Consider the following 25,044-nt stretch of genomic DNA (forward strand, 5'->3'; position numbering starts at 1 on the left):
CTTGGGCTTTAATTCATTGCTTGACATTATTTTTATTAGTAACCAGAATGGCTCTGGAAAGAAAAGGGTTTAAATTACAACAACAAAAAAAAGTTCAGACTCAACTGGCTTTGTGAACCCATAAAACAGTTTGCAAGGTTCATAAAACCTCAAAAGCCAGAAAATCCTCCACCCCCGATTTCCTCCCTATTTCAGCTCCAGCCTTACTTCAGTTCATTGTAGGAAATTATGAGCTCCCTCCTCTAATGGATGGTAACTTCTATACTTGGAGCTAATTACATTGCCTTCACTCTTCCTCAGCATCTCCCTGCTGGATTGAAGCTGACACTTGAGCTGAATTCCCCATGTAACGAACTTGACCCTCCTGCTTGCTTTCCAGTTGCGAATCAGAGTTGATGGGGTTACTGGGCTTTGCTCCAATGCCAAGTAATCGTTCACACAACAGCATACAAGTCCCTAATACCTCATTCTCTGTTTTTCTTTTTCCATTCTGCTGAATGAAATATACATATATATATATATATATATTCAGTTTCTGGGCAATGGGAGTGTATCTTGTATACTGCATCACCACCTGGGTGCCAAGCGGCCTGGGGGGAATAGCAAAGTTTTATATTTTAATTCAAGCAGCAGTCTCCTAAGGGCTATAATTTTGCGTTCAGTAAAGCTCCCCAAAGGATATTTTTAGAGGGTTTTTAGAAGGAAGTAACTTACACTTTCATAGGGCACCAAATTCCTAGTAAATCCCATTACCCAGCATGTGCACCAGGGTTGGTGCAGCACATAGTCTTCAGCTCAGGCCACCACCAAGCCCCACCTGCCCTAGCAGCAGGTGGTTTCAAGCCCCTTCTGTGAAACTTTGCTGCAAAGGAAGCCTGTAAGGTAATGCTGTGGGCAGTCAAAAGAGGCTGATGAACCACTCTCCAGACTGAAAATATCAAAGAACAATTACAATGTGAACAAATTATCTCCCAGCTTATGCCAGTAAAAGTGAACGAGTCACCTGTCACCCCTGAACACAGGCAGAACAGAAGAATTCCACGTTTTATTAAGGAAAATGCATACATTGGTCTGAGGAAGGCAGCAGCAGCAGAAGCTTCGGCTCCAACAGCATAAGGCTGGCAAAAATACCAGCTCCTGCAGCGAGAGCTGTGCTGCCTGCAGGTGCTGGGGCAGCAAGCAGGGAGCCCAGCACACAGCAAGAAGCCAGGGCATAGTGCCTCAGCTTCACTCCTCCCCAGGAAAAGGCTCCACAGGGTTTGAAACAAGTCTTCACCACCCAGCTATCATCTAGAACATGATGGGAGCGTGAACTGAATACTTTGCAGTAAACACTTGCTAATCAGTCTTGATAAACAGAAGCACAGTTAATTGGAATTTAATTGCTGTATTAGTCATTTACCAAACATGTGTCTTGTATTAATGGAGGCTTTTCCTCTTCCCACAAACCACATTCAGTTTTCTCACAGAAAATAAATGCCTCTAAGATCTCCCGAAGATCCACGATCCTTCATGCACAGCAGCCCCATGTCCACAAGAAACACTGAGCTGTGTGAAACGTGGTACTAATCACAGCAACTGCCAGCAGTCTCAGATCTTTATTCAGAGAGGGAATTTTAACTCACTGAAACAAATGACTTGCTTATGGAAAAGGAACCTCCCATTTTGCAACCACTGCATTCAAACAGGCAGACAGCTCCTTTCTGCAAGCCAATACAGATAAGTGGCTGCAATTTTCTCAAGTTGCCTTTAAAACATGGGTTTATTTTCAGTTTAGCCAGAAATGACCTTGTGTGACTTTGATTCTAGCCTCTCCTCCTCAGTCTGCAAGTTACTGTTCCGTAATAAGCAGAAGGACCTAATTCATGTTACCAGCATGGTGTAACTGATGTGCTATTTCTTGGAAAGAATCAGGCTGCCAGAGTCCAGGGCTAGAGTCTGAGAGTACTCAGTTACATTCATTACACAGCAAGAGCAACTGAGAGAAATAAACACTTCTAGAGCCTGTGACTAACCAAAGCTGTAAATTTCAGCCACTTCTTAGAGTCATAGCTTAGCAAAATGACACAGGATGTGTTACATAGAGGGCAACCTTTAAAGAAGGACTTACACACTGGGGAAAAAAAAAATTAAACAGAACAGGGTGAAGTTTGTGCCTTTTTTTTCATGTGGTTCTTATAATTAATCAAAAACCGTCACAGAAAATCATCCCAGAGGTCTGGATTCAATCCAGACTTCTAACACATCCAATCATCTTCTCCTACTGCAGTGTCAGTTAAATAGTTAGAACTGGTGAACAGCTTTTCAGCATTTTTTCAACCATTCACTTCCCTGTTTACAAGCTTCCTCTGGGTGGATTTTAGGGATTTATCCTTCTTAATTTAATAGAGCCCAGTGTAACTTCTCCCAAGGGACCAGAGCACCAGGTGATTGCCAAACTGCTCTTAACACTGGCTACCCAGTGCAAGTAATTTAATGCTGAGGCTTTGTGCCTGCCTGCCTTTTTTTTTTTTTTTGTGGCACATGGCATGGTTTGTGATTGTGTGACCTTACTTGACTTTAATACATTACCTTCATTTCAGAGTGAAACAAAACCCAAAATTTATTTCCTCACAAAATTAGCATTGGCCACAGGCTCAAAAATCACTCTCCATCAACAACGTAAATCTTCGCATGTGCAAGAACTTGCAGACCAGCAGAAAGGGGAAGCCTCACAAAGAGGCCAGATGGTAATTTAGCCTCTGGTTCATGGTTCAGTAAATTGTTTGCAAACAGCTTTCAGTTTCACAACTACCTCCCCATATGATCATAAAGTACAATGGGCCCTTGAATTATATTTTGGTCCAAAATATTTGGCTGTTCAGACCTGGATCTTTGCTTTTTCCATGACAAGGATCCAAACAGAGGGAACCTGTACTTTGGAAGGAGGCTAAGGACAGCCCTTAGCCTGAAAAAGTTTGGCTCTGCATATCAGGCATGGGCTGTCATTCACTGGAGGTCACAGTTGATTCAACAGTGCCATGTCCAAAATTCTCTCAGACATCACTATTAGAAGAACAGCTGGGATGAAAACATGGATCAAGAGAAATGTTGCACACATTTCCTTACTATCTCTTCATTGCTTTACTCAAATTCAATCAGTGAGAAAAATCTGTTAGGAAACATGCAGACACAAGTGTGTTTAGCCACGTCAGTATCTGGAAAATGCCTGCTGTGTAAAGAGTTAGTGGAAACAGCCAGTGACTGCACCACTTACAGCAAGAGAACAATCTCTTGTCAAGTTGATAAACATTTTAAAAGAAAAGATCTAATGGAGCAGCAAGATATTCATACTTTATACTACTCAATGATGTACTGAGTTGTATGAAAAATATCTTAGACTGAAGTTGGGTTATAAGAGGATCACTGCTCAGCATAGTCAGTTTAGTGTAAGAAGTATCTCTCCAGCTCTAGTTGCAGGGTAATTGTGGAATCATAAACCTGGAATGGTTAACATTGGAAAGGACCTCACCTCAGGAGGTCATCTGGCCCAAAAGGTTCACCTTTCCCACAAGTCAGGTTGTCTCCTGCCTATATCCTGACTAGGCTACATTGATTACACAGAGCAGTCTGAAAGAGCAGCTAACGTACCCACTCACTCTTAGTTTTGTTTTTGATTCATGTGGGCAGTTGTAGATGCAGTCTGCTCTCCAGGTATTCACGTGGAAGTGACTGAGACATGTCAAATTTACCAGCAGCTTCTCATTAGTGGCTCTTCCTTGATTATGACATCTGCTGAGGTTGATGACAATAACAGAATAAAATGTGAAGTTCAGTCATTTGGAAATGACTTAAGTGGAGGCCGTTCTGCACAGTATGATGTTGAAATGAATGATTGAGGCCAGATTTATAGCTCAAGCAGTCTTGCATCTGTGTTTCATTTGAGAACAACCAATATAAAAAAACACCTTTAAAAAAATCTTAATCATTTCCCAGCTGACCAAGACCTCTGGATATTCTGTCAGCAATATCATCTAGACCACAAAATGTTGTTGTTGAAAGGAATTTCCAGAGCATTGTTATATGGCTAGTCCAATAAACTTGTACTAGTCCAGGCTGTCAGTACGCCACTTTGGGTTTTACAGAAAAGTCCTCGGTCACTGGTCATAAGTTCCTAAAATGCCACTGGAGAGGACAAGGAGACCATTCACAGACTTAGATGTGAAGAAAATTTGGAAGCAGCTTATATCTTCCCTTCTTTGAAGACTAGTGGCCATTCTGCTGTCTGGCTGCTGTTTCTCCACCAACACCCTCCACAGTTCAGTATGATTGAAAAGCATGCAGCCATAGAAGAGCAAAGAATTTGGTGGCCAGACTTACTAAATTAAGTATTTTCTGGAGTTATGCAGAACTCCTTTCATTTGCATTGATGTTTTCTGAGTGTTGGATACTTGCCAGTAAACATCTGATCCATTGAAGGCTCACAGTGAGGACAAACTGAGCTTAAATTGTATTACAGCTACCCAGGTAGACCCCATACACAGCCCAAAGCAGAAAGCTCAGTCAGAACTATGAAACAATTAACATGACACATACAATTAACAATGGTCCAAGGAGATCAGGTTTATAAAATAAGGGAAGATATCTTATCAAGCTAGCCAGCATAAAACATACACATATATTGATTTTCCACAATAGTTAAGCTAATGAAATGCCCACTCACTTTCACAAGGAGAATTCAGCCATAATAAAAAAATGCACTTATATTTCTGCAATGATCTCAGAAGAACAGAAAAATAGTGTTCCCAAGGATGCAGCTCTCCTGCTTCCACACCATGTAAGGCAAGGTGATAAGAAAAGTCTTATCCAAGATACAGTAGATAAGTATGCAGAACAGAGACATTTCTAAAGAAGTTGAGGAATCCCTGCCAGCAAAGGGAGGTTTTTGTTATTTTTGCATACATTTGAAGTCCATAGTCAGGTCATAAACCAAGATGTTGGTGATTAGCTTCAAAACTCCCATTTGCCAGTATTATAAACCTTTTTGCTAGGAATCATCTTTGTTACCTGCCTGCCAGACCCTCCTACAGGCTCCTTGGGAAACTTGATGAGTTTTGGTGGAAAACTTCTAACAGGATTTTCTGATGGGTTGCTGTACTCCCAGAACTGTCCTCCTGCACACTGACAACGTTTAGCATTGCATTTGCAAGAAGCAATTGGAAAAGAGCAGAGATACCTCCCCCTTCTCACCATCTTTTCCCCCCTTCTACACGCAGGAAGGTGGAGTACATTGCCTGCAGTGATGGAAACTCGGACTGAGGAAGGGGAGTTCTCTGAGCATATGCCTATTGCTTATAACGTAAATTGTTTACTATGGTAAAGCATGAAGCACATAGTAATATAGAAGGCTTTTGCTGTATTTATTTCTAAACCAGAACTTCTCCCTGCTCTGAAGGATTTACCATCTCCTTTTGGCACGATGGTCATGCAGAACTCACATTCCCCATGCGCTAAATGCACATCTTAACATGCACTTAATGTGCTGACTTAGCAGCAACATGACCTCTGAATTTTCCATATTATCTTGTAAAGTAGTATTAACCACATAAAAGTAGAAAACAATTTCAAATAACGCAATGGCATCTTCATCACAAGGCTAAAAGGCTCTTCTGTCTTGAGCATGGAATGAAAAACATTTTAAAGAGAGTTTCCTACATTTCAGAAATCTTGAGAGCTAGTAAAATTTAAAAAAAGTGAATCTCTCTGAAGGTAAGTGGCATGCTCATTACAAGGCAAATGAGTATTTAAATCACCAGTTGTGGTTGCACATGCTGAATGCCATGTGGCTGAACAATGAACAGAAGAGCTGTCTGGGAGCCTAATCTGGTTTTACCAGACCAATTGTTCACAGATTAACACATCCCCATTGTCCGTATGACTCTTTCTGGGACAGGCTCCAAGTCTCAAGAGAAGTTCACATCCATGCCAGTGAGAAGGCTGTCTGATAAGCAAGTGCTTGTGCTCAGAGCTGGTCCTGTGGGGAGCTGAATGCCTCAGAAAGCTACAGGCGTCAACATTGCTGAGATGCAACCCTAAACAGGCTAGTACTTCATTTGGTGACTGACAAATGATATCTTAATTATTCAGAACCACCTGTGTTGAAGATTGTTCCCAGATTAGGCCACAATCCAGTAAACTGCAGACTTCAAGGTAAATGTAAGGGCATACCCCTAAAGTCAAAAGCTGGTCTGATATACAAAAAATTAGAAGAGCTTTGCTGAATCAGTGGTAATTACAAAGAAAACAACAGTCTGCAGCAAAGGCCCCAGAAAGGCATCAATTTTTGGCAAACTCTGACTATTAGCAAACAAAAAGCAGTAACATCAAGACAAAGTAATTGTCTGTACAGAAAGCTGTAATATGAAGCATGTATAGCGATGAATAAAAGGCTTTGTGAAACTGTCCATTTCTCACTTCAATGCATGTGAACAAGTTGAAACAAACTAAGGATAAGCCAGGAGTTCTCAACATCGGTGCTAATAGCCTTCGAGAGCCTGGACTGGACAACACCTCTCAAAAGATATTTTCATAACAGATGCTCTTTATTTACTTGAACTTCTCCATTGGCAAAGACACTGACCAATTTCTTCTCTGGTTTCAGATTTTCTGGCTACTCCATCTTATTGTAAACATCAGTGTAAAAACATATTTGTTTAGAAGCACTCCCCTAGGATGACCAATGAAAATTAGTTCTCAAAAACCTGAAGCTTGGGCCAAACTTGAGAAGAATTCTTTGGTGTCAAAGTCTTGTGATTTTCATCCTACCTCTTAATATGTAGGATGCTTTGTCCAGAGTAAGTGTTCAGGAAAGGAAATGGGAATCTTGGATTTTGTTTTAAGCCTCACTACTTGAAAAAAGAAAGTTTATGGGGGCAGCAGCACAGGGTCAGCCAAGCACCAGGAAACTCTGGAACAGGAAGATGGGAAGGGTTCACATCAGTGCAAGCTGGGGCTGGGGTTTTGCTGGGGACATGGTCCCACACTGAACAGATAGCTCCTGGGCAAAGTAGTGCTTAAATTTGGCAGGCAGGTTTTGCTATAGGTTTTCCTTAAACATTGAAACTTCTGAACTCCTTTCTGCCATCTAAAAAAAAAAAAAAAAAAAAAAAAAAAAGCTAATGCTCTGGACAGGAAAGCTTTCCCTGGAGCTTTCAAACTGCCTGCAGGGGTGTTTGGTACCAGCCCACTGTGGGAGCCAAGTACTGCATTCCCCAAGCCCCTTGGACAACCCCAAACAAACAATCTCAAGTGGAAGGGGAGAGCTACCCATCCATGCTTGATTCATGAGTGTACACAGCCTACTTTTCATGCACAGGAGGGTGAATAGTAGGCTGCTGGGAGGTGGAGTGCCCCACACAGTAATGCTGCCCTCAGATGTAAGCATGCTCTATTTCACACCAGAAGCCCCAACAGCAGCAGCATCTGCCTGCTTCTTTGATTAGCAAATCAAGAGCCCAAAGTCTTCCTGCTGAGCTGAAACCCAGTTGTTAATAGCCAGGCTTTGGGCATTTCCAGATGGCATGACATGAGATGGAGAAAGCTGATTACCAGGTAGTTGCAAATAGTTTCAGGGAAATTATTTCCATCAAATGGCAAAATGGCAGTTTGCCATCAGGCTCCACAAGTTCTTCAGACAAAGATAATACCCATCATTCTAGGCTTGCCATTTCTTACAAAGATTACTCTTGGTCACTATCCCTGTGCTCACAAAATATACTCACAGCAACCCAGCTGAAGAGGAAAGCTGCTCAGACAGGTCAGCATGCACAGAGCTTCAATTGCATCTCCCATGTGCCCAGCATCCTCCTTAGGTGCCTCATGACAGTATTTATACCCATCCCCACTTGAGCTATACTGAATGAAAGCCAAAACAACCATTATAACATAGAAACTTCCAGTGTAGCTAGCATTAAAATACAGTTCATGGACTATTGCTCCACAAGATCCCAGCCTCAGTCAGCACACAGGAAGGACAGGACTCATTTAACAGCTTCTCACTATTTTCTTTCAAACTCCATTGCTCAGCATGAGCTCCTAAGCCTTGCTGTCTGCACAGTGCTCTTACTTTCACCTCCCTTCACATATCCTGCTCACCACTGTTCAGTCTCAGTGCCCCCCAAACACTAAATTTAATATGCTCCTGTGAGGGTAGGGCAAAATTACCCCAATTTACAGATAAAACAACTAAAGGACAAGAGTTGCCATGCTGAGAAATCGAAGCCCAGTTTCTTCCACCTGGTTTTAGGTGCTCACCTGATGTGAGGTCATCATAGCTCATTCACACTCCCCCCAGATGAACACTAATGACAAATGTCTACCTATCTGTCCCTCAGTCCTGTGCCATCTTGAGCATGTGCATGTGTTTTGGGACATGGATACAGTCTTTACACCATATTCCTATGACTTAACCAGCATAATTCACACTGAACATAACAGCATCACTCCAACTGCTCTGCAGCACTGCACATCCCCTCCAGACAGCCCCAAACCACCACAAGACTCTTTTCATCCACTCAACACACAAGTTGACAGTGATTAAGCAGCTTCACATGCAACCAATTACCCAACTTCTCAGGCAAGTCCCCAGGACTCCACACTTGTCTCCATAACACATTTTGATCATGATGGATAACCCATCTTCAGCACTGGCAAATCCCTCCTGGGACAGGTAACTTTCCTAGAGAGGTACAGACTGTTTGTGCAGCTCTCAGGCATGTATAAAGCAGAATCTGTGAGAGAAAGAAGGCCCAGAGCAGGTAAAACTGGATGAATCTGACCAAAAGTGAACACAGATGGATAGGAAGAAAGAGATCCTCGACCAAGGAGTAGTCCAGGCAAGACTGACAGATATGCCATTACTCAAAACCATTAAAGGTAGTTTGGACAGTTCAGGAAGGAATAATTGACTTGAGTTTTTGCATGCATCATGCCAAATGACTACTGCTTCAGCTCTACTATACTGCAGAATTGGCTCACTACTATAGCATTTGTGTTGTATTTTACGGATATTATTTCAGCTACAGAAGCTTCTCTTTTTTAATACTCATCTTAATCTTGCTCATTAGGTGGGAAGCATTACCTTACTCACACCTGACTGCCAAATCAGCCAGAGCCCATCCACTCCCTGCTGACACAGCCTGCAGCCATCAGTATTACAAAAACACTACTGCATCCCCTTTCCTAGGCAGAACATCAAGGTACAGAGAGCAAATGCAAGTGATCTTCCACAGAAATCCCACTATATTCTTTGCCACAAAGTTCGCTGAGACTTTTGGTGAAAGTTGCAGTTTATTTCAATAAGAAGGCATCAGAACCAGAGGAGGCAAGAGTGAACATGTTAAACCTAGCAGTACATTTATGCCCTCATTCTCCTGGAACTTGATCAGGAGTATAGCTAAACATGCAGCTGGCACTTACTGTCCCACAGGAAGTTTTTGCAAGGGAGGCAGCAGTGAGGCTGATGGAAATCAAGTACTTTCCTTATTACGCGGTTGAAACATGGCCAGGACAAAGATGCCAGTGCTGGAGCCAGGAAGCCCCACATTCCTGCCACTCAGCATTGGGGTGTTTCTGCACATGCCATCTGTTCTAGTTTCACTGCAGGTTTGAAGGACCATGCTATTTCCACAGACAACTTCTTCCTGCCATAAGATCTCAAGGAAATTTTTCCAACAGCCTTGGGGCTTTGCTTTTCTTTCATGGGAATGTTCTGGACAGTCAGCTGAAGTGAAGAACTGACTCCCCTGGAACCAGCCACAACCTCCCTGACCTGTGTAAAACCCAGGTGTACATCTCCTTCCAGAGCTGCTATGGAAAAGCATCCAGGAGGAGCCACCACCATTGAAGATGAGAGGCAGTCATTCCTCTTAGCCTGCTCTGTATCACTTGCAAGCAGATTGTTCCAATATGCTGTGTTGGTTTTATGAGACAGAAGCATCCATTGGGACATAAGGTGTAATTATAGAGCAATTTCAATTAAGAGTCAAACTACAGTCCAATAAGGTAAAAAGGTCAGTGCTATATCTAGTAATGCAGCTGGATGGTGGTTTTGCACTTGGCTACAAAACGAAGGGAAATCCTAACTGGGGCCAAATATATCCCTGTCTTCAGTCATGATCTTCTGCCAAGCATCAATCCCAGAGCACATTCTGAAAGGATATTTGCTCAGATTTACAGTTTAAAAAATGCATTATACTATTCTTTGTTTTAGCAGGCCCAGGATGCAACTTCGACTCTTTCCAGTGAGTTTTTTTCTTTTTTCTCCTTCCCAGGCTTTGATTACAAAATAACTAAGCTGAACAGATTCTGTTCATGGTGAGAGTCTCAGCTGTCAAGTATTAGATTATAGCAGAAAAAAAAAAAAAAACATCAAAAAAACTAGCATGCTCTCCTGGTGTGGTTTAAACAAGGATTTCAGGAACAAACTCAGAGAACACTCACCAGTTTATCAACACTGGGAAATTATCTCAGAGCACCTCCTAGGGGAAGAAGTCTGAGAAAACATCTGGAAGGGATAAAGCATTAGTGAGGACAACAAATAGCATGGCATTCAAAAAGGAGTCTCAAGACAGCAATTTTTGAGCTCTAAAATTCCCTAGAAAATTCTATACACTCAAGCTCTGTCCACTGCTTTGGAGAAATTAACATCAAAAATCAATAGATGGGCCAAAGTGACAACTACACAGAGACAGGCTGAATAGGAGATTAGCTAAAAAAGCCAGAAGGAAAGGGAAGACCAGGAAAACTCAAATGGGGGCTGAGAAAGGGGCTGTGGATTAGCCCTGGCAGTGGAATTGCTTATGGGGGGGGGAGGGGGGGGGGTGTCTCACAAGTGGTTTAAGACATTTACAAAGCACTACATCTTTCCCAGAATTCAAAGAAATATCAGACAACAGGACATTTTTCCTTCAAATGGATCTTACCCTGTAAGTAAATGCTTCCAAGAACTGGGAATCCCTGGAAATCTCATGTTTGCTTCTGCACAGTCGTAGATATGCAAAGAATTACAGATTTAATGAAATCCTCAGCTTCTCATACAGGGTCTGCAAAAAGGCTGCAGGTATTTGTTCATGAACACTGCTAATCACAAGTGCTGGAGAGAGCAGCAAGCTTTCTATCCCAGCCCCCTCCTGCCTCTGCCATCAGCTGGAATACTATCTATCCTCTTCAGTTTTTGGCAGGTTCAAGATGGGAATCTGGTTTTAAGACTGACACAACTAAAACATCAGGCCATGTCATGTCATCCAGTTTTAAGTGCAAATAGTTTTTTAGGTCTTATAACCATGCAAGAGGACATCCAGGGGAGCAGCATCTGTGCAGGTGACTCCAGAAACAGATGAATCAGCCTGTGGAAGCGAAGACTGGATTAGAGCAGTGAATTTTACATTAGATTGTAATAGCAGGGCCTTTCCAAAAAGGCAGAATTCTGAAATGCTCTGTTCATCTGATGTCTGCTAGAGATTACCTGGAACTAGGTGAAAAGAAACAAAGCACAGAGCTGTGCCAGGGAGATCTGGACAGAAAATGGCTCTGAAAAACAACATGAAAAGCAGAATGTAAGGCTCTGAAGTTATCACCCCCTAGTCCACAGTGGAAACTGAATGAACCCTGAAGAACAAAATAAGGTAATAACATGCTGGATCCCTTAACAGTAACAAACTGAAGTAGGCATACGGCCACACTGTCTGTGTCTCAGGTAGAACCAAAAGAAATGTATTTCTGCTCTGAGCAAAACTGATTCTGTACTCCTTCTGGCATGGGAAACATTTTCACCCCATTTAACACTAAAATATTAAATTAATGAGTTCAAAGCTGCTTCTTGTCCAGAATTAACTTGCTTCCAAGAAAACTTTGACAAAGTAGTGTCTCCATAACAGATTTTAGATGTCTTGTTTATCCAGACTTTCCAGAAAGTTGCCAAAGATGTTTTAATCTGAACATAAGTTAACTAATTTGAACTTGCTCATAGGAGCTGTCTGAATTGCTATTGACTTCTGAGACAGACTTGCATCACAGAAAAGGGAATTCCCTGGAAGAAGATTTGTCTGATAATGGACACTAACAGTGCCCCCCAAATATACTCATGTGCAATTGAGACAAATGCAGCAGACTCATTTTGTTAAGGGGCTTAGAAGACATTAAATCCCTGGGCAATCCCATCAGCGTAGAAAAGGGCACCTTAAACTCCTGACGAGTTCACTTCTGCAAGCTATATCCTTTATAAGCACCAGCAATACACTGACAGGATACTTCGTGATGCAAAGGCAAGTGCTGATTGCTGGAGTCTCATGCCAACAGGAAACCTTGTCAGCATCAGCACCAAGACAGAAAACCTCCAGCAGCAGTGCAGGAACAATACTGTCTAGCTCTGATGCTGGAGCCCAAAACACGGACAAAAGCAAAAAAAAAAAAAAAAAATCTGTGAGTGTCTGGTGGCCTGCAGCTGCACAAATCCTGAGAAAGCTGCCTCGTTTCAAAGGTGCTGTGCAAGAGGACTGGCCATTTGAGCTCTGCTTTTGATGATCCCCAAGCCAAAAAGAAGAGAAGGTGATCCTTAGGGATTCTGAGTAAAAATGAAGGCAGCAGCTTTACACACCAGCAACTTGAATTAAACAGCTTAGGAAAGTATTGGCTAGCAATTCTCAGCCTTCTGCACCTGACAGTGCAAGAATCCAATTGGTTTGGATATCTTGCCATTTCCAGTTTGATGTGACATGGGAAACAACTTCTCCTTGTCCTGACTGCTATTTGAACCCAGCATTTAAATCCCAAAGGAAGATTCTTCCTTAAAGATGCTGGTTTCCTAACACAAGGCACATACCAAACAACACCCGGGGCTCTAGCTAATTAACCTTTTATCTCTTAAGCTCTCTGCCCTGTTGCTGGAATCACACCATGAAAACACCACTCTTGATCCTGCACCTGGTTTTCCATCCTTCCCTGTGATCCTAGTTAGCACCTTTGGCTGAGAATCTCAGTTCCCCTCTCCTCCAGACCAGCCCCATGCACTCAGCTTCACCCCAGCCCAACAGCCAGATGCAGAGCTCAGCCTCAGGGCCACTTCACTTTTCAGTCTGAAGGGTTGCACCAACAACTACCAACTATTTGGTTATACTTGAAAATGATTTGACTTGTATATGTGTGATTGCCTGAGAGGTGCTCATGTTGCTGGCAAAAGCAGACAGCAGCAAGCCTACAGCTTGCCCTATGGATGCAGCATTGGAGGCAGGACTCAATTTCTCAACAGGAATGCCTCCAAATCACACTGAACACAAGGATCAGCCCAGGAAGCCAAGCTGCTATACACAAACCATAAACCGTCTGTCAACACGCAGAACTGATCCTGCTCAACTCTCTACATAACCCAGACCCATACTGTTCTGGTGAATCTCCAGAGTTCTGGCAGCATTTCTTGGACTGCCCATCTCCAGCTGGGAATGTACTGAGACCTATATTCTGCTTACAGGCATATTTAAAAAGCAGAAGCTGGAGATACAAGCATCACCCATTTCTAAAGCATTACCTGCACAGATGTACCTACAAGGTAGGAGGACAAGAAACAGCTCCTTGTTCTTTCTACCCAGGTAAGAAATCTGAGCATGTAGGAAGCTTGTGGCTCCCAAAAACCTCCTCAAATGTCAGGTGCAGATGGAGTGGCACAGCACACTGTCTGGTACCTATAAGTAAATGATAAAATGCAGGAAAATCTAGCACTTCAGCAAGAAATTTGGGAACAATTGCATTTTACATTGATTTAAATCAAAGTCCTTATAACTCCTGCCTGAAACACTTTGGAAAATACAGTAAAGTACAGCAGCCATGGGCATGTTTTCCTGCTCCTATACAGAAAAGCTGGTTTAATACATCCTTGAGCACATCAGTTGCATACAGTTAAACAGGTTTAGCTCAGGGCTGCTACAGAATCTGTTCACACAACTAGGGGTGCCTGTCATGGATTTGGGTTATATCTCATTTACACAGTTCTCATCTGGGCTTCAGAGCTCTTTAAACATTATTAATAAGTTTCATGGAAGACAGCAGAGCAGAAGCTCTAGGAGTAGAAAAGACAGCAATATGTTCACTACTTCCAGTCTTGTTACAAACTGTGGTAGATGGCAAAGTTTCCAAATTCCCCTAAAATGTTGGAGTGCTGCAGGGATAACATGATGGATTTCAACTCAAGACACTAAAGAACTATCCAAGAAAACAAAACCTTTGATTTACACTCAAGTAAATCTTCCCTGGGATTTATCTGCCTAGCTCTGAGATAACACGTAGATATTTCTTACACAGCCTAACATAAACAAATCTTCCACACGCAGTGAATAGAAGGGCAGCAAGGAAAGCAGTTTGGGAGCATGCACTTTCCAGGGAACGGAAAAACACTTTGTCATTCACTCCGAGTTTGGCTTTCAGAAGTGCTGCCAGGGCACTGAGTGCTTGATATGCTCAGTCTGCTACCAAGAGCTTCATTTCAGTGTAGAGCTGCCTGCATCTCTGGGTGCTGCCCAAAAGAGAGGTCTGGGCAATGTCACCTCACCCACTTCTGCTCTCCTCCAGCTGAACACGACAGAGCAGCATGAGGGCTCTGGGCTGACAAAACCAACAGGCACTCAGGCCAATACATAAACCAGTGTTTCTGATTCCCAGGGGGATACTAGTCCAGGAAGGGAGACTGGCAGCTTTTCAGCAGTAAGTGAAACAAGCCTTCACAACTGAGCATCACACATCTTCTGCCATCAGCACATCAGCTGCTGTGTTTCATTGAGGTTTCACAGGACAATGCTGCAACATCATAGACTAAGGTGGGACAGGTTCTAATCTGAGCTTCACAAGCCTTACAGATAACATCCCTTTGATCCCTAATTTTGCAAACAGTGAGCCTAACCTGAGCAGTAATTAGCTCCCTGCCAGTCCTGGCTGGACCCAGCTCCTCCTGGCTCTCACTGGCCCACCCCTGCCACAAGGCCACTCACCAGGGCTGAGTTTGAGCACAGCTGAGACCTTGCCTTGCCAGCTGTGAACACACAGGTACTGAGCTGTGTGAGGGAAAAGATCTCAACCCCACAGTTGTCTGCTTCAAAAGTCCTGCTGTGTCTTTTAGTTTTTTTTTCAGCAGCAATGTTTTAGGAACAGCTGAGCACTAGGGTCCCCCTTTTCCTGGAACAGAAAACCAAGCAACCCAGCTAGCACACATAGCTGCTCCTTTATTTGGAAGGACAGTGTTTTGCATTGAGCCACTCCTCAAAGCATGGTGAGAAAAAAACACTTGAATAACAATTACCACGACAAAAGACTCTTGGAAATAAAAGCAGAACACTTTGCATATATCCTAGATGTTACTTCTGCAGCTGGGGTCTTCTGGATTTCTACTCCAGATGTTTTCTTCATGCAAGAAAGCTATTTACTTAAATCTGCTTGGAACATCTCTGGCACCACCTTCCTAAAGGCACAGACCTCTTGTTGGAATAGCCAAATAAAGCCTAAGGAGCCATATGGGTTCTTCAAGCAATTTCCACCCAGCAGACTCCTACCACCAGCAAGTCCATGCCAAGTGCTGTGTGCATATTGCACCATAAGCAGTTAGAGATCACAGCTGTGAGTGACAGTCTAATAGTATTTGACATTGACACATCCCAATATCTTTTCTCACTTGGCTACACCAAACTGCTTCACAGAAGTTTGAAGCAATAGCTTATACCCCTGTGAAAACTGGCACAGAACCATGCTGACCATCCCAGGCCATGTGGAAAGCCAAAGGAACCAGGTGAAAGCTCATGCCAGTTATTTTATACCACTGCCCTTCACCTACATACTGGGAGCACACTGGGGGGATGGAGTGGAAGAAGCCATAGGACCAGTCCACTCCCCACTACCACCACCAACCTTAACAGAGAGACCCTGGATCTGGGGAGTTCTCAAACAAGCGCAGCACTGAGTTAGCATGCCTACATTTACACATCCCAGGCGGCCACGCTTCCTGTACTATGAGCTCCACAATGGGAAGTTAGCTTTTTTTTCTTCATCAATGCCTGGCTCTGCTCCAGGAGCTTTGGGTTTCTGTCCCTGCAGGCACTTCCCTGGGGAAGCTGCTTCCTCACAGTCCATCTTCCTCTCATGCCCAGCCTGTGGGTGAGCAGGGCTCATAGGGACCCCCTCTCACAGGCCAGCCTGGACCCAGAACCACTGCAGCACTCACTCATTTACACACTGCACCCCAAAGTTGCACCAGGGCTTCCCAGCAGCATACAGATGCAGGAAATCAGACTCCCCTCCTCCCAGACAGCATGGCTGACACCTCCACCCCAGCCCCTGACGTTTAGCCAAAAGGCTCATAGGGGAAAAGTTGGAATCCTGTCTCATCATACCCTCCCCCGTATACAAAGTTTCAGTGTGAGAGCAGCAAAATAACCCTGAGAAAAATCTAGTGACTGCATGTGACCCTAACCCTGCAGCACATTACCAACACTTTAATTTACTTCAAGATGAAGTTTTAACAGGTCCTGACCTCCAGCACCCCCAGCCTGGCAGCCTGCTCCACTGTTCATGCAATGCCCACATGAGCACTCTAACCCTTGATGACAGAAGCACACCAAATTCTTAGAACTGTAAATTGTCTGTAGACACTTCCAACACCCTCAACTTCCAGCTAATTACCACACACAGAACTCATTGGGAAATACATCCATGACCATCCTTTCAGTGGAAATGTACTTCAAACAAGCTTGTAAGGATCAGCTCTCAGCCTGAAAGCTAGTGTCACTGCAGGAGTCAGCGCAGCAACCAGGGTCACCCCACAGGGTACAACTCACCCAAATCACCCAATCTCAGGACAAAAGCAGGCTACAGCCCAGAGCAGATAGGGGATGCATAAGAAAGGTCACAATCCCCCCAGACCTGCCACAGGGGCTGAGATGTGCCCTGGCTGCCTGCTGGGCTGGCAATGCCAGCAGGTATGGCAGGCCCACTCATTGCTGCAAGCAGAGCCCAGGACAAAGCAGCAGGAGGGTGGGCTGGAGCTGTGCAGCAAAAGGACAGCCCATAGGACACATTGCAGATCCTCTGTACAGAAAGGCTGAATTATGCACTGCTCCCAGGATCCAGGTGACAAAGCTAAAACCTGCCCCTCTGGCAGCAGTGAGACCATGGCAAGGAGGAGCACAGGGCTTCAGGAGAGATACCATTGTGAGATAGGTCAGATATGGAATAAGCCCCTTAACTGATACAACCACTAGTGAGAAAGCAAATGAGCAGAACAGCATTGCTACAAACCTACTTCACTAAATTTAGGGGATCACTACACAATACAGCTGATGAATAAATAGCAAGCAATATCTTTTGTCAAATGAAACATTTACATCTTTTACAGATATTCCTGAAGTACAGATTTGCTTCCATACTGCTACAGGGAAGATAGGGCTCATTTCCATAACCTTTCTTATGTACCTACCCTCCACCCCAACAGCTGTACAGCTTCAGTTCTGCCTAATACCTCTCCAGATTTATTGGATGCCCTGCTATAAGCCTGCTTGTTCCCTGTTACAGTGTTTGGCCATGGGTGAAGTATGTGGGAGGGATCCATAATATTTTTATGACTATTGTATGACCTTCTGTTAGCTTGATAGGATGAGTGTCAGGGCTCTCCCCTAGGAGCAGGGCACACATCCCTTGAAATAGATGCCCATGGAGGGACAGAAAGGTCAAAGCAACAGTGGGGCCTGAACACCAGTAGAAGTTTTAATTATGAATTATGAATGTGGCTACTATACATTGCTATTTTGGGAGCTGATAATTTAACAGGCAACTAAGAAACAGGAGGATCTCCTCAAAAGATAGGGCACTTCCACCTCCTGCCTGTTAAGGGTTGCAAAGTCCTGGATCAGAACCAGTGATTTGTGATGCCTGGTTTATCAAGGTCACAGAGCACCAAACAAAACCTTGTCTCCATTTCTGTTTCTCCTCATGCCAATGAGAAGCTAATCCCCCCCAAGTCCATCTCACCAGCATAGCTTAGGTCACTTAAAAGATATAGTTTTCTGACACTTCACTTTACATTTTGGAAGCTAATGTTGGGTAGCTTCTGACTAGAGCAGGATAGCACATCATTCTCATGTGATGTTACCTTCTTAAAGCTGAGAGTTTTTCAAAGTGCCATGAATCTAAAGTAAGTTTAACTTTTAACTGAAGTTATTCCATTATATAGAGAGCTCAAATTCATTAAAATAATTTCACCTCCCACCTAAGATCTCCCTTTTCTGCCAGACTTTCTGAATGTTTAAAGTTTTCTTTGAATTTTGCACTACAGTTTAAAATCCGGCTTTTAAAATCAAATTTTGTCATAGGCTACAAGAGATTCACAATCCTATCACAACTTATTTCATAACTGCTAGCTGAAAATGCTGGCACACCAACCCATGAAGGTATTAAAGCCACTGAAACAGTGGCAGTAAGCAAAATTTCTATCTGCCGACACTACTTAGATGCAGCCTTCGCAGGCCATGAAAGCAGTACCCTAAGCCTCAGCTCCTCCAGGGGCTCAGATACCCCAACATGAAGGGAAAAGCTCCTCACAGGAGAGCAGAGCCACTGCAGAGTGCTGGGGTTTCATCTGCAGCTGGGGGATCAGCTCCTTTCCTCACCACAGCACCCCACTGGCCCAGCCCAGGCACCCCTCCAAGCACCGCAGGCGAGCTGGCAGCCCCATGGAAAGGGGCTGTAAGCCCTGCTCATGTCCCTCAATTTGCCAGCAAAACACAAAACAAGCCAGGGAGCCCTGCACCACCAAGTCTGGGGGGAAAGTGCTTTTTGTTCTCTTTATAATTAAAGCTCTTCTCATCAGAGGGCACAGGGGCAATTTGCCTCCTCAGCGTGGGGGTTGCTAGCACTCAGCTAATGGGAACAGGCTGCTGACTAACAGGTGGTCTGCGAGCCCTGGCTGTTTGCTTAGGGAGCAATCCCAGCCAGGGCAGGTAAGCAGCACACTGACCTTGCTGCTCAGAGAGCAAAACTCATGAACTGCACAGATCAGCAGCTACACAAAGTCTGCTGAGGATGAGGCTGCTGAGCACAAATTCAGCACAGCCTGCACCTGCAGCACAGGAGGGCAGCTCCAGGCCCCAAAGGCCCCAGCACAGTCCTCGCTGCCGTGGGACAGCCTGGGACACAGGGGAGTTGACACCAGGCCTATGAAAACCCCATTTGCTCTGTCATAATAGCTGAAGGAATGAGATACACTGAACTTAGCATTCCTACCAAACATGTTAATAGAAGGAAAAGTCTTTCAGTGGGGTCACCAGATCCCACTAGGGTCCCACTGCAGCCTGCCCAAGTCCCAGGCTCCCCACTGAGCCAGGCACAGTGGGGACTCCCACCTGCTGTGCCAGGTGCTCTGACCCTAGGGTAGCACTCTTCTCTAGACAGGACACTCACCTTCAGAGCCAGACATCTCCAGGTCCTACTTGCAAGGTGCTCTTTTGGCATGGGGGGGGGGAAAAAAAGAGACTCTTGAGGTGGGCAGTTTGATGGGAACTTCCAGCAGCAAAAAGGAGGCAATGCAGCCATTGTGGGCATGCACCCATACCTCCAACCAAGGCATCAAGTGACAGCAGCAGTAGGAAAGCAGGACTTATCCCCTCACATCTCAAAGCCCACTTCCCAAAGAGCATGCAGTTTAGAGGTACTGCCTCCATGTGAAAAAATCCCAGACATCTCCCAGCAAACCTTACCCACCTCCTGCCATTGATATTTAAGCATCCTGCTGTGCTCCCATAGGCCACCACAACCAGTCAAGCCCACCCTGCACCTGGCTCTCCCAGGTGGAGCCTATCTTGGCTTATAAAATCCTAAACACCATGCCTCCAGGTGTAGTCTGGGAGCCATGAAAAAGGCCAGGGAAGAAACAAATACATGCATGTTAGCTAGCAGATGAGTGATGGTATCTATTTGTGGCCCCAGATCACAGCTTTGAGTATTGGGACAACCCCAAAACAACAAAATTTCTGGAGGGCACAACAGCAAGTTGTACTTGGGCAAGCTGAGGCAGTGCACGTTACAAAATAAAGTTTGTGATCAGATACAAATACGTTGTGCTCAGGCACGTGGTCTGTTTGCATAACCGTGTGCCTGAAATGTTGCTTTTTTCTTAACTGGAACAATCTGTCAAAAGCTTTGTACCACAAAGAAAGTTATTGCTTTGTCCTTTGAATTAATAAGAATGCTTCTCCTTTCTGAACAGTTGCCATCCTGAAAGAAGGCAACGAGCACTGGTTTGTAACATTCCCCAAACAACCAGCAGCGGAGGTGAGGCAGTCCAAGCAAAGAGCTTGTTAACAATCCACAGGCTGAAAGTCATTCATCTTTTTTTTTAAAAAAAAAAAAAAAAAAAAAAAAACAACTGCAGATTATTAGAAAAGCATGTGGTGGAGTTGGAGAAAGATATAAGAAAACTTCATACATCTTTATTCTGTTTTTCACTCCAATTTTGACTCTAAGGTATGCTATGAGCTGCAGCACAAGCCCAACTGGACCACATTCACGGGAGAAGATCATCTGCTGCTGCCTGTCCATCTGCCACCAGATCGTAGCTGCAAATTTCTGAAAATGATATTATTTTCAACACATACTGTGACCATTTTTACCCAAACATTTCCTTTGAGGAAGACAAAGGAGAAAATGAGACAAGTTACTTCCTATTTGGCACCAAAGCCTGTTCAGAAGCCATTCCTCAAAATCAACCCTGCTGCCCAGGGGCAGTCCAGACCTTTGCCATTCTGTTGTTGATGAGCAGCACAGTGCCAGCGAGGGGGTAGGACAACCAGCAGTCACATCATGCTCGTGGCAGGCTAGTGAGCAACAACCCCGCCCGATGTTTCATTTGTAATAAGTGTTCCCAATCGAAAGCAAACACTGCCTCACAGTGTGTTTCTAGTAAACGAAAGAAGACAAATGCATACCAGACACGCGGGTGTGGGAGGAAAAAGAATGCACAATCTGCTCCCAACTGTCATCACATCTCCTGCTCGGGCAGCTTCCCCTTCTCAGGGGGCTTGTACTGAGGGAGCAGCAGCAAACCTCCTGGGGACTCACACGAGGAGAGCATCGCTAAGAGCCCTGCATCGAGAAACCTCAGATATGGCTCTGGGCAGGCCTATGTGGTAGCCAAAACCAAGTAAATCGGTATAAGGCTGTGCCTGCTTAAAGGGAAGACACATGTAGGACTGTGTCAGGTAAAGGTATTCATGTCATCTCAGAGTTCCTCAGTATCCTGCAGTACTCAGTACCCCCACCCGTGGATACTGTGACAAATCTCTTTTAAACCTGTACGCTCGAACCCCTTTGAGACAACCCAGTAAAAGAGGTGATGGGTCCTGCTGTGCTTGTTTGCTTTGCAGCCTTTTGAAGGCAGTGCCAAGTAAGCTGTAGACCCAGAATAAATCCTACCAAACAGGAACATTTACATAAATAACCTCAGCTACACAGCTTGCAAGTCCTCATCCATTTCTTCATCTCTGTAGCCAAAAACATGTGTTTTGTGTTGCCTTACATAAATCTCTCTGGTTATTTATCTGCGCAAACCCTTCTATAAATTGCTCGCTGGGCCCCAAAATGCAGCAAGCAGGCTGTTTGATGTGTGTCTCAAGCACCAGGTGAGTCAATCGCTGCTGCGTACACCTTGTTTGCTCCCACGCAGGGAGAAGTTACCGGTCCCCTTTGCCAGAAAAGAGGGCAAAAAGTCAAACGGTTTTGATGGATGGATAAACGTCTGTGGGCTGAGCCTCCTGCGCAGAGCTTGTTTACACTAAGACTTACTAGTACTCCCTCCTCCTGCTGGCTGATAAAACACTCCTTCTCCATCTATCTTTATGAAATACTGCACATGAATATTTGATGCCTTTGTGAGCTCCTTTTCCACTACTGCATTTCCCCCTGGTGCAATTCCTCTCTGTAGAGGAACAAACAGAGCATCAGGCCCATTCTGTGGTGCCAAGGCTGGGCATCAGCCCTGTTACAGACCCACTCTGCAGAGGAGGATTTTATTCATCAGCATCACAGCACAGCTTTTAGCATTTACCCCATGTCCTGTGAGCAAATCATGTTTATTTAGGTTACAATTTAGCTGAGTAACTTGCCTGACTGGAGGTACCATTGGGATGTGCCGACTTGCTGGCAGGCGTCCCAAATTCATTCGCTGCCCTTGGCTGAGCTGCTCAGGCATTGCTCCGTGCCCCGGCTTCCCTGTGTGGAACAGAGATGTGTCGGAGCAATAACAAAACCAGGAGCATTTCTTCATGTCAGCACAGTGCTCCTGCTGGCAATGCCATCGGGTGTCACATGCAGCACACCGTGGCGTGGCGTGTCACGCTCCCCTAGGGCAAGCAATCCCTTGCCATCACCCTCTCACCCCTCAGGGCTCCTGCAGGGCTGCCAGGCATTGCTGTCTCCCTAGGGGACAGGTCGTCTTAGAGACGTTTCTGCAGGGGGAGCCAGAGGGATGGAGGAGTTGGAAAAAGGGAGATGGAGCCTGTGGCAGCTTGGCCAGTGATCCTTTGGGGGTGGGATCCAGCCATCCTGCATGGCTCGTGGCACTGCCCCAGGGTGGCACCAGGCCCTGGGGCACCACAGGCAGGTCACCTCGTCACACCACCAGGGGTGATGCAGAGGGAAAGCGAACCAGAAACCTTCTTTGATTCCCAGCAGGGACAAATATTTGAAGGTACAGCACACAAAACCCTGTAGGCAGAGGCCGTGGTGCCCCCAGGCCCCCTGACAGAAGCTCGGCTTGCCGCAGAGCTCTGGCAGCATCGCAGTTTCACAGGCCAAGGTGCCTGCCGATGGCACAGACGCTGAACAGTGGCCTTGGTCACAGAACGCCTGTGGTGGCTGTGCCACTGCTGAATTTCTAAAGCGAAGTGTGGGGTGGGAGAGATGAAGGTGGGGACTAGTATTGCTATGAAACCCTGACATAAAACCCTACAGCTCAACCCATACATCATTGGGAGCAGCCTGTAAATGTGAATCCTGGCTGGCAGCCAGTGTGCAAATGGCAAGCCTATGTGCAAAGAAAGTGGCTTAATGTGCAGTGGGGACCTCTGCTATCAAGCCTCCCAGAACAGGCTGTGCTGGTGCATAGGCTTTGCACTGTTGGTTACAGGTTATTAATCCCCTGTAAGGTCATAAGTTCTCAGTCCTCTTCCGACTGCATAAACTCACTCCTAAAAGCCGCACAGAAAAACCCCCGAATGGCTCAGAGCTTCACTGAGGGTACCATCTCCCCACTGGAAAGGAGGCAGAAGGACCGGAGACACCTCTACTGAGAAAGGTCAGGTTCATGTGAGGATGCTTCACAGGAGAACTAGTTAAAAAATTCCTAAATGGAGGGAAAGAACCGCTAGAGGAAAGTTGGTACAAAGCCACCTGGGGATGCCTGTCCTGCTCACGCCATGCCCCCTCCTGGGCACTTGAGTGAAAGAAGCAGTAGTGCACCCCTGAATAGCGAGTGGAGAAGTCACCTGGGCCAGGAGACTCCTCGGGCAGTGGACAAGGACCCTCAGGAAGGCTGATTAAGCCCAATCCCATGACAGAGGTTGGGCAATAGCTAAGGGAATGATGGAAGGTTTAAATTGTTAATGTATTAATATGCCTCTCCCAAATGGATTCTGTTCCTCCATTACCACCCCGCCCACAAATTTGCATTTATTTTAAACCCTGGGGCTTGTTCTTGGCAAGAAAGGAAACCTTGCTGTCGAGGGCACTCAAAGTCATTTTGTTTCGGGGTGAGACCTCCAGGGTGACCGAGCCCAGTGTGCTCCACCATGGGCACTGGCAGCAGGTCTCCTACCAGGGGAGGTGCCAGGGACCACAGAAGGGTGGGCAGGGAGCCCCTCTCTGCAGAGCCAGCGGCTGCTGACACCTCCCTGGGCTGCAGTTTCTTCAAGCCTGGGCTAGTGGCTCTCCACAATCCTGAAAGACTCATTGCCTTCCTATGGTCTATGTACCTAAGCCATTTTCTAGCTTTTGCATTTGTAAATAAACACCTGAAATTCAACACATTGATGTTAAAAAACAAACTAAAGCAATACGAAGACAGCAAAGAAAAAGGCACCCAAACACTTTGCACAGTCTCAGGGCTTTTAAGCCAGCTTGGTGATTTCTGGAGCCATCGGCAGCAGGAGTGCAGGGGGCATCCCTGAAGGCACTGGGGAGGGAACGGGACACCCCAGCGGGGTCTGCTCAGATTAAGGGGGTGGCGCCTCTGGTGTGCCCTTGTTCTGTCCATCCCTTTTGAAAAGGAAGTGCAGGCACACCACTGAGTCATCCATCAGCTGTGAAATCCCTAAAGCCCTACTTCCTTCAAACAGGCGCCATGGTGTGGGCAGAGGGGAGGAAAGGGGAACACCCGCATGTGGGGCCGGTGCTGAGTCTGCACGGGCAGAAGGCAGGGCGAGGGCAGGGGCTGCAGTGACTGGCCCCGCAGGTGGACTCATTGCCCTGTGAGCCTGCAGCCCCGCAGGAACCAGACGTACGTGCTGCCCACAGGGGCCGGGATGATCTCTGTATGTAGCAAGGGTCTGGAGCAGGCCAGCACTGTCCCATCCCAGTCTTCATGCCAAGGGCTGCCCCTCTCCAGAGGCAGTGTCCTGAAGAGGCGAGCCACGGACCCTGATGCCACCTACTAAAGCCAAAACAAAAAGGTCAGAGTGTACATGCACAGCCCTCCTCCTCTGCCCCCACTCCATGAGTCAGGACAGTCGTGGAACCCCACTGCAAATGGCTGTGGGGCTGTTGAACATCTGGGTGACTGCAGTACAGAAATAATGAAGTTTCCAAAAAGACAAATAGACATCTCTCCTGCCATGGCCAGCCTGGCTCTATAGGACCCTTGGGAACAGGTCTGACCTCCTCGTTCCTGTGGTTGCACACCTGCCCTGACACAGCACCACTCACAGGCTGGCAAGCAGCACCCATGGCAGGGGATCAGCAGCAGGAGACAGTGGGGCCAGGGCACCC

General features: G+C 45.6%; 1 long non-coding RNA gene across 1 annotated transcript; it reads right to left on the reverse strand.

Moving 5' to 3' along the window:
• Nucleotides 1-9,308: 9,308 nt before the first annotated feature.
• Nucleotides 9,309-19,762, reverse strand: LOC311439768. Its single transcript, XR_014694984.1, has 5 exons — nucleotides 19,468-19,762; nucleotides 11,504-11,568; nucleotides 10,962-11,384; nucleotides 10,480-10,543; nucleotides 9,309-10,366 (listed from the first exon to the last, which is right to left on the reverse strand). It is a non-coding gene; the product is annotated as an uncharacterized lncRNA (long non-coding RNA).
• Nucleotides 19,763-25,044: the final 5,282 nt, after the last annotated feature.

The sequence above is a fragment of the Aythya ferina genome, assembly GCF_964211825.1.
Source record: "Aythya ferina genome assembly, chromosome: 7".
Lineage (NCBI taxonomy): Eukaryota > Metazoa > Chordata > Aves > Anseriformes > Anatidae > Aythya > Aythya ferina.